General features: G+C 37.8%; 2 pseudogenes; one reads left to right on the plus strand and one right to left on the minus strand.

The window, feature by feature from the left end:
- The first annotated feature begins 483 nt into the window (after nt 1-483).
- On the plus strand, nt 484-1,417 carry LOC102013163 (annotated as a pseudogene).
- A 4,757-nt stretch (nt 1,418-6,174) lies between these two features.
- Nucleotides 6,175-6,595, minus strand: LOC102013497 (annotated as a pseudogene).
- Nucleotides 6,596-10,412: the final 3,817 nt, after the last annotated feature.

Consider the following 10,412-nt stretch of genomic DNA (forward strand, 5'->3'; position numbering starts at 1 on the left):
ATTCTTATAATTATGTATTGTACACTGACCTTCTCATATGGAAGGTAACCATTTAGTTTTCCTATACACATCCTACCTCTTTCATCCCACAGACAGGCAGGCACATACTAACTTCCCTTTCTTGATTTTATTAATAGAGTTATAATGACTTTAAAGATGTATATCTATATTTACATTAATTTGATTCTTGTCTTTACCTAGAGGTTATTGATTTGAACCCATCTACTTAGTCAGTAGTCATTCATTTGCTTTCAAACTTTCAAAATCTTGTTGCCATCTCTTTTCTGTTATTATCTTCTGCTTTCTGTGTTGATGGTGGTTTGGTTCTGTTTTACGGACATTTTAATAGGATATTATAAGGAATCATGGAAAGTGTCCACATTTAATTTGATATCTTTAATTAGAAAACTCAGGAAAAACACTTACTTATTATGCATTTTTGTCTCTTTTAGGTGTGATCCAACACATTAGCTTGCCTCAGGAATGGCTGACTTTAACCACACTGGCATCAATCATATAGTCTTCTACCTTATGGGCATTTCAGGCAGAGAAGACCTACATATATGGATTTCTATCCCCCTCTGCATCTTCTATGTCTTTGCTCTCCTTGGAAATGGTCTCCTCCTCTTCATTATCCTGACAAAGAGCACCCTCCGTGAACCCATGTATCTTTTCCTCTCTATGGTGGCTGGAGTTGATATTGTCTTTGCCAGTACCACAGAACTCAAGGCATTGGCCATATTCTGGTATAACAATAGGGAAATTTCTCTTATTGGTTGCATTGCCCAGCTCTACTTCCAGCATTCTTTCTTTATTTTTGAGCGAGGTATCTTATTGACTATGGCATTTGATCACTATATTGCAATATGTTACCCTTTGAGATATACCATGATCCTCATCCACTCCCTGATTGGAAAAATTGGTATGGCTGTTTTTTTGAGAGCACACTGTACAATTTTCCCCATTATATTTCTTCTATAAAGGCTTCCTTTCTGCAGTAATAACACCCTCCCACAAACATTCTGTGAATCCATTGGTTTGGCCAAGTATGCTTGTGATGATGTCCAAGTAAACATCTGGTATGTTTTTTTTGTCTTCATGTCAACAGTGATCCTAGATATTGTCCTCATTTTTATTTCTTATGTTCTGATTCTCTGTGTTGTCTTCCATATGCCTTCCCAAGATGCGCACCAACACCTGTGGCTCTCCCATCTGTGTCATCCTCCTCTTTTATGGGCCCGGGATCTTCTCAGTTCTCATGCAGTGCTTTGGCCACCACATTCCACTACACATTCATATCCTGCTGACCAGTGTCAGCATGCTTGCTCTGCCTATGCTAAATCGCATCATTTAGGGGGTCAAGACAAAACAGATACGAGACCAAGTGATTTTTGTGTTGTTTCCCAAGCAGAAATGACTTTGAGTATAGGAGAGGCTGATTTCTCAGGAATTTTATTCTTCCATGAGATGTGTTTTGGCAGAGTAAATAGAAAATCAAGAACAAAATCTCTAGGAAAATGGTTCATTGAACTATGGACCCCTGGAGCAACTTACTGAGACTGATATTTGCCTTTGTAATCAGGCTGACAGCAGTGTTTGTGGGTTGGCTGAGATATCTAAGGCTTGTTGTTTGGGAGGCTGGGCAGGTTTCTTTCTAGTAGTCATATATAACTTCAATGTTTAACTCAATGGCCATAGATTGTGCAATACTAAATGTTTTATTTAGATAAATAGTAAGTTTTCCATCTTGAGTTGTGTCAAGCCCTGAGACACATACTTGGACACCCACTCAGACCATTCATTGTTTCAATTATGGACATTAAAAAGGTACTAGGAAGCAATGTCCCTAACTTTTTACTTTTCAGGAGTTGTATCTCAAAGTTGTAAATCCCTCTTATTGTAGTGTAAATATGTACTATTAATGATCTGTTTTCAGATTTCTTTTTCAGCAGCAATTTCCACATCACATTTATGCAATCTGTGTTTCAGGCTGAAGGAATTGCTTATATCTGATATCTCCATGTTCAACTTTGTTTTTAAAGGTCTTGGTACATTTTTTCTTAAGCGATCTATTTTCCTGGAATAACCTCTCCTGGAATATCCTTGACTTTTTAACAAATTCCCACCATTCATCATTCAAGGTCCAGCTTGGTCTTTTCCACTCAGTGAGGTCATTATTAACCACCTCATCTCAAGATGAAGTACTATTTTCTCTATAATAACATATTGATACTGTAAAAAGCATGTCATGTAAGTATTTCATAAAGAAATAAAAAGAAGAAAATGAAAATTTCCATGATCCCACCATTCAGAGAAATTTATTGCTGCCATTTTATGCAGTCTTTCAGATATTATATATATAATTGTAACTCTTGTTTTATAATAATTCAATATTAGTAATTTTAAGATACAGAGCTTTGCAAGCTATAAATAGACATCAACTTTAACAAAATTTTCAGCAAGAAAAATACCAAAAGGCTTGTGTGGTGGATTGACAAATGGTGGCCAACTTGTAACACCCAGCTGAACTGAATCAGCATGGTGCTAGGTGTGGGAGAGCCATCTGAAGACTGTTGCCAGCAGCATAAGGGGCAGAACTGGAGAAACTGGAGAGGCTGTTGGGAGCTGGTAGAAGCTGCTGGGTGCTGTTAGAAGCTGTAAGGAGCTGTTGGATCTCTTGGAGGATCTTGTCATGCTGGCTTTCCTGATCAACTTGGCTGTTCTCATCATCTGAGGAGCTTGAGAACTTGTTGTCACTGAGAATGGCTTGGGTTCACTTTGCGGGAGCTCTGATCCTCATTTTGAGCATTGCTTTCTGGCTCCAGAGGGGAAGACGGTGCACCACTCAGTCTCCTGGAGAAGTTTGTAGCGTTGGCTTTCCTGATGGAAACTTGGCTTTCCTCATCTTTGGAGGAGCTCGGGACCTCACTGTTGCTGAGGATGGCTGTGGTTCTTTTCAGGGGTGCTCTCTTTCTTACTTTAAGCATTGCTTTCTGGCTCCAGTGCAGATCCCTCAGCCTGCTGGCACAGATCCTTCATCCCACTGGCGTGGACTTACTAGCTTCTATCACTGACCTTTGGGCCTTCTCAGTACAGATCCATGAAACAGGCCTGCATGAGACATTTTTATGGGCTCTAGGCCTCCAGTTGGACTTGTGGGAAGTATTGTTATGAACTGTAGGACTTCAGCTGGACCCATGCAGGACATTATCATGGGATCCAGGCTTTCAGCTAGATTCTTTAGTCTTTAGTGTGTGGACAGATTTCCTGCATTCTCTTTTTGTGTATGATTCTTTGGGTGCTATTATAAATAATCTTATAATTAAGTGTCCTGTATTATATTATTGCCATTGAAAAATCTCAAGCTATGACAGTTTGATATCAAAAATTCAGAAATAAGACAGAGATACATACTGCTGTAAGTACTATTCAACATTTTTCTGGAAGTTGTGATCAACAAAATAAAATAAAGAAACAATAGGTTAACACATGGAAGAGAAAGGAAAAAAAACAGTTGTTATTAGATTATATTGATGTCAACATTGCAAAACCAATTGAATTAATAAATGATCAGTAATAACAGTGTTCACCAAGATATATGGATATGAAGTCAGTACGTAAAAACTGGTCTTCTTTAACATTTTTTTGTACCTCAGGACCTTGCACTTGCCAAGCAGGCACTGTGCCATAACTCCTTTTTTTCCACCCTGAGAATTTTTAAAAATTCAAAACAGACCATGCTCATAGCAACAGTAAAGACTTTAGCATATCCAAAGAAATAGAAGTCCTGTGAAACGAGCTCTCACACCATACTGGACTGAAAGCAGAGGCCAACAGCAGAAATTGTCTCCCCTCCTGTTAATTTTTTCATATAAGGGAAACTATATGATGTTCAAGCTTGTGTCTGATTTACTTCACTAAACATTATGTGGTCAAGGTGCTTACACTGACTCAAATTTACCCTTTATGGCACAGTAGTACTCTATTTTGTCCAAATACCACACTTTCTTTGTGCATTCATCTGTTGATGGACATGTGTACTGACATGTACCTCCTATTACAGTATCTACACAAAAATTTCCCTGAACATCTCCTGTGCTCCAGCTGTTTATCTTTTCCTTCTACTTTGCCCCAACCCTTGGGTAATCTCTGATCTTTTCATTATCTTTGTAGTGTTACTTTTTCTAAGATGTCATAAAATTATAGTCATACAGTATATATCCTTTCCCGACTGATTTCTTTCACTTAGAATTATGCATTCAAGGTTCCTCAATGTCTTTGTGCGACTTGATATTTCATTTCTTTTAATGCTGAACAAAATTCCATTGAATGGATGCACTAGGGTTGGTTGTCCTTTTACCTACTGAAACACATCTTCAGTTATGAAAAAAGTTTCTATAAACATTCATCTACAGGTTTTCAGGTGGACAGAAGTTTTCAACTCATTTGGGTTAATGTATTGCTAAGGAGCATAACTGCTAGATCATACTATGAGATTATATTTGGTTTTGTAAGGAGCTGTCCAGTTGGCTTCCTGAGTGGCTGTGTTGATTTGCATTCCTACTAGAAACAGATGAGAATTTCTGTTGCTCCACATTCTCACCAGCATTTGGGGTTCTCAGTGTTTTGGAGTTCAGTCATTCTAATAGTTGTGTAATGGTACCTGATTGCTGTTTTGATTTGTACTTTCTTAATGACTGGTGTATAGAGCATGTTTTCACATGCTTATTTGCCCTCTCACTGGCTTCTCCTATCAGGGAAGGTATTGGTTAATTTCACAGATTGTTTCCCCAGGCAATATAGATATTGAAAATTTTGGTCTTTCTTTCTTGTTCCCCCAAAAGAAAGGAGTGCACTCAAGCAGATGTGAATATGTTTTTAAATTTAGTGCTATTAATCTGTGTGGAGTTCTAACTAATCAATTCTGATTGAGTAGACAACCTTTTTTTTGCCAAGAGTACACTAGTAGGTTCTGGAATCAGAGTTGGAAGTTTTAAGAGAAAGTATGTTTGAATTATTAATTAAGTAGAAATGGAGAATAGCTACTTGAGCAGATGTATAATCTTGCTGGGTTGTGTTGGTCATCTAGGCTGGTGGCATCATTCAGCTCTCCAAGAGACTACAAAAATGTGGAGGTTGATTTGGCCATTAGGATTGATCAGAGAAACTGCAAGAAAATATTTGAACGATTTGAATATGCTTAAATTATTATAATGAAGTGTGAAGAGCCTAAACTTAATGTGCATCACACAGAAGGGGGTTAGTGGTTTAGAAAAAATATGCTGTTAATATATGAATCATTAATCTTGGTGAGATTAAAAATAGCTATAGTCAACAAGTACTTGAGTGAGCAATTGTGACTAGACAGTGGAATGTTTGAATCAGTGAATTCAGAAGCGGGAAAAAGATGTGATTATGGACATGCATTGCTGAAGAGAAGTGAAGAAAACTGAAATTTGAGCTGAGGAGGAAATGGAAGTGAGCACAGGGTGGAGATGAATGAAGAGTACATGATAAAGAAAATGTCACAACACACATGTATGTACACAGGGACTATTACTCAGCTTTATGAAAGAAGGGACCCCTATCATCTTAAGTGAGCCAGACACAGAAAAGAAAATACTGCATGGCAGATGCAGGTGGCATCTAAAATGGTCACTCTCAGGAAAGCAGAGATCAGACAGCTGGTTGCCTAGAGAAGGGGGTGGGAAAATGGGGAGAAATGGTGAGAAAATGGTGAGAAAATGGGGAGATGGTGTGAACAGGGTACAAAGTTTCAGTTATGGAAGATGAATAAATCCTGGAGAGCAAACATATAGCAATATAACGATAACTAACCATATTGCCCTGTGTATTTGAAATTTGTTAAGAAAGTAGAGCCCCCAAGACAAAACAAAAAGGTAACAATGTGAGCTGATGGATTTTTTTTTTTTTTCCCCTCTGGTACCGGGAACCGAACTCACCACCTTGCGCTTGCCAGGCAGGTGCTTTGCCGCTGAGCTAAATCCCCAGCCCCCTAATGGATGTTTTAACTGGCTTGTTTATGATGATTATTTCATAATGTACTTATATATCAAATATTCAATTGCTTTTTTATTTTGTATAAAAAGTTTATTTTTTAAAAGGCCTGTAGGCAAAACAAAGTAAACATTTAAGTAGATTTTAACCTCTGCCCTAGAAGTGTTCCATTAAGTTCCAGTCTCTAAACATTTTTAGTTCAGTAATTGTCATCTTAGTCAGAGTCCATTACTTTTCTTCTGTTGAATTTAACTGTTGTTTTATTTTCTGTTTATTGGCTTACTTTTTCAAGGATCTCTATTAAACCTTGTTCTGAGATCTTACCACTTAGCTGTCCATATCTTGCCATCTGTATAAGGTAATTCTCTACTGCTTTTGTTTTTTCAGGCTTTACAAGTGCTAAGTTACTTAACCTGGCCCGGACTGATTGAACCAGAACTTGGGCTAAGATACTATTTCTCATTTCTGCTTCCTCGTGCTTTGCTTCCTGCTGTACTGCATCATTTGGATCCCGGTGTTTTGCCTGCAACTCGGCCAGCCTCTGCCTTCTCGGCGCCTCCAGATCCTCTTCCGCCATGACCCGACCGTCGCGCCTCAAATATTCAATTGTATATATTAAATATATCCAGTTTTTATTTGCCAGTTATAACTCAGTAATGCTGGAAAAAAAGCACAGAAGGATTAGTTTTCTACACATGGACACTGAGGTGTCTTTGATATCCATGCCGAAGTCTTGTGTGTGTCTGTGAGGGAATCTAGCACTGAGGAGTAGGAGAAGGGACAGAAGATGAGTCTCAAGTGAGCACCAGTGTCTGCAAGAACCTAGATAAGCATGGCTCTCGAATTAAGCTGGGAAAATATTTTGCTGAAAAAAATGCCCTCCAAATGATTTCATATCTTTAAAATGTCAGGAGTGTCAGTGAGTTTTAAAGAAATCACACTGAAATAGTAAATGACAAAAATGCTTAATTAGAGGACTTCGTTTTTCATTTTTTCTTTATTTACTATTTTTTACGCTTTGTTTTATCATCCACAAAGGCACTTGTCTTAGTTTTTCCTGTATGACAAAATGCCTGGCACAGAGTTGGTTTCCAACTGAAAAATATTTGAATTCTTTGTGACCATGACAGATTTCCTTCAGTAATAAAATAGATTATATGAAAGTGGAAACACTTTCACACAATTTCCTTTTTTGGAATATCATATACTTAAATAAAGTAATCTAGAATCCATGAAAAATTGTATATAGATATTTTCATCTAAAAATATTTTTAATTGAGGAAAATGGAAGCTATGTAAATGTGCAACAATAGGGGACTAGTTTAAACATAGTATAATGCAGAATACGTAGTCACCTATTTTTTTTCCAAGAAACATAGTGTGCTAATTCTATGTGTAGCATTGTGCTAAACTAGAGACAAATGCAGCTGTATTAAAGGGGCATAGTAGAAAGCAGAGCACAATTGCATTGTACTGAGAATGGCTGGTAAGTAAGCAGATTTTTAGCTACTCTTGCTGCAAAAAATTCTAACTGTGTAAGATGATGAATATTTTAATTTGCTTCACTATGATAATCATTTTGCTATCTATATATTTCCCATAATGTCATATTTTATATCTTAAAAATACAAAATATGTAATTTTTAAAAAAGAATTTCCTGAATGGGAAACAAATAAAGGAGTGTGTAGTTACATAACATCTACTGCCATGCAAAATTTGAGCGTGTCAAGTTTACAGTATGATCTCAACAACGTAAATACCCCAAAATAAGGGAGAAAGAATGTTAGAGGATTATCAATGAAATATTTTACTGATAATTACTAGATGATGGAATCAAAACATTAATTCTATAGGCAAAACAATATAAATACATGTGTTTAAAAACCTTTTATTAGTACATATTTGCAGTACATAATGCTTATGTTCCTAAGGCGGAGTTGGTACATGCACATAACGTATCTTAATTCCATTTTCCATCTTCTTTCCCTCCTCCCTTCCTCCCCTCCCTCTCTTGATCTGCTTCACATTTAAGAATGCTCTCTGTCCCTACTTCCTATGATCTATCTTTTGTTTTGCTCTTTGTTTAAAATTTGGGTTTCTCCTGTAAGAGAAACTGTATGATATTAAGCTTGTGTGTCTGACTGACTTCACTTAAAATTATGGTCTTAAGATGTATCCATTATTTCACAAATGGTTCAAGTTTTTCTTTCTTTATGGAAGAGAAGTACTTAAGTAGACTTTGTTCAACATTTTATTATGGCACTGTATAGCACTTAGTGCTGAGCATGTGGCAAGGGAATAAATAAGTGACAGATCTACAGAATTCCTGTTCCTACAGTGCCTCTGTGCCTCCTGGAAGTCAGAGTTGATGGTCTGGAGTAAGACTGAAGGCCTTGCAGATGACCTCAAACCATATTCCCATCTCTTCTCTGTTATCTCTCACACCAGGTCTCTCCCAAACTCACTGAACGTCTCAAGCATACTTTCTACGATGGTCTTCCAGCATGTATGCCATGAAAGAGTGAATGATTTCATAGTTACATCATTGGCAGTAGAGGTGATCCTAGGGGAGAAGAAAGTCCATGATCCCTAAGGACCCTCAGAGAAAAGATAAGTTGTCCTGCAGTTCCTCTTTCAGCTTGGTTCACCAGCCACTGCACACAGTCTTCTGGTTGTGGGGACACCCTGGGACCAAGGCAGGGACATGGCTTCAGTTGGTGATTATAGATGGCTATGATGGACACTTTGAGGTGAGGAGAGAGGTACACGGTGCCAGCCAGCACAGCCTGGTGCTTCTGTGGGCCCTTCAGCCCATAGTCATAAGATCTGGAGTCTGAGAGAGCATGGGGGAAAAGGAGTGGGGGGTAAATACTGAGTTTATTGATGGAACACATGGAAACAATGATTGATTGCCTTCATCTTTTGGCCACTTTGGATTTTCATGTCCTTTGAAACAGAGTTAGAGAGGACAGACCAAAATATTGCTGCAGAAGTGTAGTAGCATAGTGGAAATGGTAGCAAAGTGAAAAGCAAGGCAACTTCTAGACTTCCTTAAATTAATTTCTTCTGTGACAGGAAAATTGCTTTCTTTTGGGGGAATCATATTCATAATAATTTACATGACAAGATTATTCTAAGTAGGGGTCTGAAATTTGCTCTGCAGAGGGCTAGAGTAATATTTGAGGCTCAAAATTTGGTTTGCTCAGCTCTGCCCCACAAAAGCAGCCATAGACAGTTTGTATATAAATAAAGGAAGTGGCTGTGTTCCAATCAAAGCTTACCTACAAAAGCAGGCAGTGGGCAGGTCTTAGCTCAAGGCGGCAATTTGATGATTTCCTGGAATAAAGACCGGAGCAGCTCTTACATTTCATATCTCTGAGTTGAGCACGGGCAGTTCAGAGTGGAAGTGGTGAAGCTGGGGTGTTACTCTACTAGTCGGATTTGTGTGAGTCCCTTCCTCTGGCATAGGTAAGTGGGCTGACAGGCTGCAGACTGGTAAGAGTAAATAACCTCGGGAAGCTGCACCTGCTGGAGGACACTGACTTAATGGAAGTCAGAATGTCAAATGGAGGTAAGAAAATTTATGGCTTATGTGAGACATAAATTATTTGTGCAAGTTTGGTGAGACAATGATTATGTGAGGGTATGTGAATGAGAAAGTTTAAAAATACGTATATGTGAAGTGTCATAGTAGAGGGCTGTTTGTGTGAATTGTGAAAATGTGTGTCCATGTGTAAATCTTCATCAAAACTTGTGTGAGTAAATGTGTGTGATGGTGACTATGCAAATGACTATGTGTGAAAATAAGCATCTGAAAGGGTGTGTGTGCCTGTGGATATGTAGCTGGCAGAGCTGGAATTTAACCCTGGTAGGTCTGATTCCAAGGTCATTTTTCTTGTCTTACACTTGTTGCAGGTCTCAGAAGTTGTGGCACAGATAGGAGAATTGGAGGGCCCTAAAAGGTAGTTTAGGAAATCATCACAACAAAGTAAAGGTTTTAAAAATGAATGGAAGCTTTGACCGTAAATAGTTTCAAATATCAACCTAGTTACAAACAACTTGAACTGTACCATATAGTTATTTGAGTTTCAGTTTCTTCAAGGATAAACCAGTGATACTTTCAATTTTATAAATAAGTTTAGTGTGAGGATTAGAAATATGCATAATACTAGCAGTTATGGTTGCTGTTACAAAATTAGTATTTTTTTTTAATTTTAAAAATGAAAGGAGGAAAACATTAACAGACGGACAATCTTTTACAAAATAGCAAAAGAACAGTATGGACAATACAGAGTCACAAACAAAGTGGTAGGAAATTAACAATGCTTGTTGTATTACATATTGATATCTTCAAAGTGGTTTCTCATGAAAACAGATAGAGACATGCAATATT

Source organism: Chinchilla lanigera, unplaced genomic scaffold (genome assembly GCF_000276665.1).
Source record: "Chinchilla lanigera isolate Chin_1 unplaced genomic scaffold, ChiLan1.0 scaffold00013, whole genome shotgun sequence".
In the NCBI taxonomy this organism is placed as follows: domain Eukaryota; kingdom Metazoa; phylum Chordata; class Mammalia; order Rodentia; family Chinchillidae; genus Chinchilla; species Chinchilla lanigera.